Source organism: Gouania willdenowi, chromosome 14 (assembly GCF_900634775.1).
Source record: "Gouania willdenowi chromosome 14, fGouWil2.1, whole genome shotgun sequence".
In the NCBI taxonomy this organism is placed as follows: Eukaryota; Metazoa; Chordata; class Actinopteri; order Blenniiformes; family Gobiesocidae; genus Gouania; species Gouania willdenowi.
The window spans coordinates 5,862,013-5,868,012 of record NC_041057.1 but is presented as its reverse complement, the minus strand read 5'-3'; positions in this window follow the sequence as shown (position 1 = coordinate 5,868,012).

Sequence of the window (6,000 nt, the reverse complement as noted above, 5' to 3'; positions counted from 1 at the left end):
TTTCCATGTAGACTAGGGTTGGCTGACTGTAGCTGCACGTGGGAGGTTCTGTTTGGGGGGAGGGGAGGGGGGTGTAGTACTGTTTAATTTGCTGGCGCACGTGTAGTTTTGGTGCTTGACTGTGAACTTGCAAAGTGCTTCAGGGGTTTTTCAGATTAAAAGCCCTCCCAGGGAATGGCTAGTAATATTGGACTAAAATCGATGTGAAAAATGTTTGACCCTTTCATTGACCTTCTACGTTATTTATTTATTGTTTCTCAAGCCCCCGTAATGATGGAACAAAATTGATTCAAGATGTTGTTTTTCATTGTCATCAAGTATTCTATGAGCTGTGACGTCAGCTTTGCTCAAAATAACTCCAAATTACGAAAGATATTCAATTTATTGAATGTGGGGGGGGGTCTCGTTTTCCCCTTAACTCATCTTTCTTATTCAGTATACGTCTGGTGGCGACATGGGTCACGTTTGTATATTGAACAAATTGACTCTAAAAACACACAGAATGAGAGAAAAATACACCAAAGGACAACAAAAACACATTACAACACACAAAATAATAACCAACGCATACAAAATGAGAGGAAAAACACACAAAACGACAACAAAAATACCCAAAACGACAAGAAAAAACACAAATGTTAGAGTAATATGTATGAAATGACTACAAAAACAAACAAAACAACAACAAAAAACAACAATATAGAAAGAAATATATACAAAATTACAACAAAAATACAGATTGGCTACACAGGAGCCATTGAGTTGTTGGGCTTTGTTTCAGCTGAGTCAACATCTGGAGAGTCATTACAAGTATAGCATGTTAGTGTGCACACACACACCACACGCACACGCACGTGCACACGCTGCATACAGACACACCAACTGAAATCCAGACGTCAGCAGCTGCTCACAGAGCTGCAGCTGGATGGGACTCACAGGGAACCAGTTTGGAACGCTTACAGACTAACTAATGGATCACAGAGAGAGCGAAATGAGACTTAACGATGGCTGAATAAAATACTTTAAAACTTCTTTAGCAGCTGTATCATGTCACCAGGGCACTAACCAAGGTTAATTATCATTTATCCCCCTGTAAATATTTGTGTATAAATATGAAAGAACGTTAACTTTTTCTTCTGAATAAGGATAATATATTCATTATTACCAGAACAATCACATTAACTTATATTTAGACACACGCTAACAACTGTATCCACTAGCAAGCTAAAAAGTTGTGTCCCTATGGGTGGAAGAAATGTCCATCTTTACCACATTATAAACATTCATGTCAGCATTTAGAATAAAAACTAAGCAGAGTAAAATACAGAAAACAACAGTGTTTATGTGGTTTCCTTTTTTGTATATTTTGTTGTCAATTTTGATATTTTTCTCTCATTTTGTTATCATTTAATGTATTTTTCTGTAAATGTGTGTATTTTTGGAGTCATTTTGTATATTTTTCTCTCATTTTGTGGGGTTATGTTTTCATTTTGTATTTATTTATCTTATTTTGTGTATTACTATAATCCTGTTATGTATTTCTCTGTCAATTTTGTGAATGTGGAGTCATATTGTATATCTTTTTCTCATTTTGTTTGTTTTTTGTTGTCATTTGGTATATTATTCTGTATTCTATTTTGTTAAATTCTTATGGTTCTTTAATGTATTTTCATGTCATTTTGACACTATAACACTATTTATTTATTTTTTCACATTTGTATATTTCTGTTTTTACGCTCATTCTTTTATGTGTTTTGTGTTGTTTTTATTTATTTATTCATTTGTCATTTGTGCATTTACTTTGAGGGACACAATTTGACAGAGGGCCACATGTGTCTGATCAATGGTTAACACAGCGATGAACAAACTAAGTGAAATCAAAGATAGTATTTTATCTAAATATTAACTTCTAACGACATATATTTGACTGAGGCTTTCATTTAAATGAAGTGTGGGACTTTACAGACAAACTTACTTTACCTCTATATTCTGCACCCTCCCTTATATCTTTCTTTAGTGTGTGTGTTTCTGTCAATCCAAATAGTGAAAGAATGTAATTCCCCAACTAAACTATTTTCTCATTATTTACTTTAGAAAAACCCATTGACGTAGAAACAGAAGATTCTACAGTTAATATTTGATTATTAGAGCAGACTTGAGGACATATTTCATGTTTCACCTCATTGTTCAGTCAAACAGTCTTTGTGACCATACTGCCATCTGGTGGCGGGGGGGGGGAAACTCCTCTTATTTACAATATAAACGAGCTGCACACATTTCTGTTCTGTTTATTTTATTTATTTATTTCTAACCCAAAATAGCAATTGCAACAGATTAAATAAAGTGCACCATATGTCATATGACATTACTGATACAAAAATGCACACCTAAACAGATCAGATAAATAAGATAACACACAATAACTAAGAATAAAAGGAAAGCGAACTAAGAAAATCACACAACTAAGAAAAGATCAGAAAAAACCGCAGGTTTTCAGGTTTTAAGTGTTTACAGAATGAATTATGGGTACAGTTTAACAACTTTTTTGTTTAGTTTTTTAGATTAGAGTCTGTATGTTTCTGTGAAATCCTGTGAGTAGCACGAGGTAGAGAAGGCAGGGGGCGTGGCTAGTTAAATATGCTCCTTGCAAACAGATTAATGGCTAATAAAAAGGTCAAGGGCAGATGATGATGATGATGATGAATGACACATGCTCTGTATATGTATTGATGGAAATTTGAATGGCATAATAACGATTTACAAACATACAGACTGGAGTGAGGACCATATGATGGGAATTCACTCATTGATCAAGCTTAATCTGTCATAATTAATTCCATAGGAACAAACTGTGATGAGAGCAAGTTCCCAATTAAATTGATAAATTATTCAACATGCGGAGGAGGTGCCCCCAAGATAAATGAGCTGGGGATCCTGGTGCAGCAGCAGTAACAGGCCGTGGCTAATTACAATCTTTTCTTGGAAACTAGCGCAGGTTAAACTTGCAGTAATTCTTGTATGGAAATGCCACATATACCTGTAATTAGAGGCTCGGGTTAAAATAACAGTTCACTATGGGTCGCAGATTGTAAAGTTGTACATATGCTAAAATAAACGGCAGCTTTTTTGCAACATTTAGCAACAAACCACGTATGAAAAACGTGTGAATACTTTCCATGTTACATTTGACCAGACTTACAGCAATATTTGTGAAATTTCTTTCCTCGTAAATATGTCAATGTTAAATATAAATATGCAGTAAATGTTAAATCTAAATCTAAATATTTAATGTTAAATCTAATGTTAAATCATAATCTGAATGTTAATTCTAAATCTAAATGTTAAATGTTTAATGTTAAATGTTAAATATTAAATGTAAATGTAAATGATAAATCTAAATCTAAATTTGAATCTCAAATCTAAATTTAAATGTTAACTCTAAACCTAAATGTTAAATCTAAATCTAGACATTCAATGTAAATCTAAATCTTAAATCTAAATCTAAAGGTTAAGTCTAAATGTCACAGGTGAAATTATATATATATATACTGTATACAGTATATTTATATAATTTCACCCGTGACATTTAGATTTAAGATTTAAATTTACCATTTAGATTTAGATTTAATAATTAACATTTAGATTTAGATTTAACATTGAAATTTAATTTTTAGGAGAAAAAAACATCACATATTGTACATAAGTATTGCTGTAAATCTGGTCAAAAGTAACAAAAACAATTCACACATGTTTTTTTAAATGTCGTTTGTTGCTAAATGTTGCAAAACGTTGCTGTATATTTCAGCATGCGCAACTTTACAATCGGTGCCCTATAGTTCACCGCAGCACACGAGCATCATTTGAGTTGCTTTGATTAAAGTTATCCCATAACGACGTGCCGTTAATTTTACGTCAATTTCCGTAGATTTCTTATGCAGCCACCTGGTTGTTTTTTATTTAGCAGCGTGGAGGAGGAGGTCCTGCATGTGCATCATCAGATCTGGAACCACCTGTTCAGGCTGTGTAAATAATACCCTTAAGCCATGTGCATAAACCATCTGCTGTATGTTCCTCAGTTTCAGGCATTAACATTTAAATGAAAGTCGTTTTTTGACGAAGGGATTCGTTTAATTGCAAGTTTAATGACACACATCACCTCAGGCTGGAAAATCTTCGTCTTACACAAATCTTTTTACGTTTGACCTTCAGAACAATGTTCATATTGTTCCTATAACTCGATCAAGTGCTACTGGCTCCCCATGAGGCAGCAAGGTCAGCTCAAGGTCAAGGCAGTAATCACAAACTAAACCAGACTAAGTACATTTCCCAAAGGAAATAAAAGTGAGGATGGATAAGCTGAACCCTCCGGTGTCACTGTGACCCTAATTATAACCCCTCAGAGTCAGTATAACCCTAATTTTAACCCCTTGGAGTTGGTATAACTCCTCTGAGAATTATAATCCCTTGGAGTCAGTATAACGCTAATTTGAACCCCTCTGAGTCAGTATATTGCTAATTTTAACCTTTGAGTCAGTATAACCTTAATGATACCCACTCGGAGACAGTTTAATCATGACACCTCGGAGTCAGTATAACCTTATTCATCATCCCTCGGAATCAGTATAACCCTATTTATAATCCCTCTGACACAGTATATCCCTAATTTTAACCCTTGAGTCAGTATAACTTTAAATATACCCACTAGGAGTCTGTATAACCCTAATCATAACACCTCGGAGTCAGTATAACCTCAATTATAATCCCACGGAGTCAGTATAACCCTCTAAATCAGTATGATATCACTGTTCCAATAGGTTTGAATGGGTCATTTTTGAATTTATTTTTGCCAAATTATTAATAACTATTGAATTTAGAAAAACACCAGAACATAGCAGAGATATCCTGAGTATTCTGTAGTTTGAGGTACAGGTAATAATAATAATAATAATAATAATAATAATAAAGTACACAAAAAACAATTGATTAATTTATGCTGTAATTTCTAAACCATGTCACTTCTTATTGAATGAAAACTGTCAGAATGTACGATGAAGAGCCAGAATCATGAGCATGTTTATGTTTATTTACAACAGTATGGCAAGCACAGGGTTCAAACATTTCTGTATATTTGGAATCAGTATTTGTACACAGCAAAGTTCCCTTGTTTTTCTTTTTTTTTTTTTTTTTTTTTTTTACCTTGTCTGCACATGCTGTCGAAGGTTAACACTACAAGAAGTGCAATCTTTTAACAGCAATGCATATTTTATTATTGCAATTAAATAAATTTATTTATTTCATTGCATAATTGTGACCATCACCAGCCCTCCCTAGGGAAGGGTAAGAAATACTTTATTAAAGGGAGGATGTAAAAAAAAGAGAGGGCAGTGTTTACACCAAGGTGAGGGGTTGGAGGGGGGTGGGGAAGTTAACAGGGAAGAGGGATACAAGATAGGATATGGAATGAGTGGGGAATAGTTGTTAGGTTCCAAGTGATGCGATGTGAAATTGTGGTTGTGTATATTGTGCAGTTTGGTGACCAGTGTGCGGTTTAGGAATAATAGTGGTGGCTGTGAACAGAGGAAGAGGTGAGTGGAAATTCCATAAAACAGGTATTTGGGAACAAGGTGCAAGGTGTCTAAGGTTGAGCCCAGTATGAGTGTTATCCCACAGCCCAAGGCCAGTGCATACATGACAAATGTATTTCCAAGAACCGCCACTGCAAAACCCACGAGCCGCCCCCGGGCCCGAAGAAGCAGTCAGGCCAGCAGCGAGAGCGGGCAGCCTAAGGGCCCCCGGCGACCACCCCACGGCCAAGCAGCCCCCCGCACGCCCCCAAGGTCCCAAGCCGAGAGGCAGCCATCGCCCCCCCCATACACACCCGAGAAAGCCCCAAGGAGCCAAGGACCCAGCGCACCACGCCACCGATCCCACCCCCAACCCCCAGACCCCCCACCCCACCGACCCCCCCCCCCCCCCACACACACCCCCGCGCCCAACCCC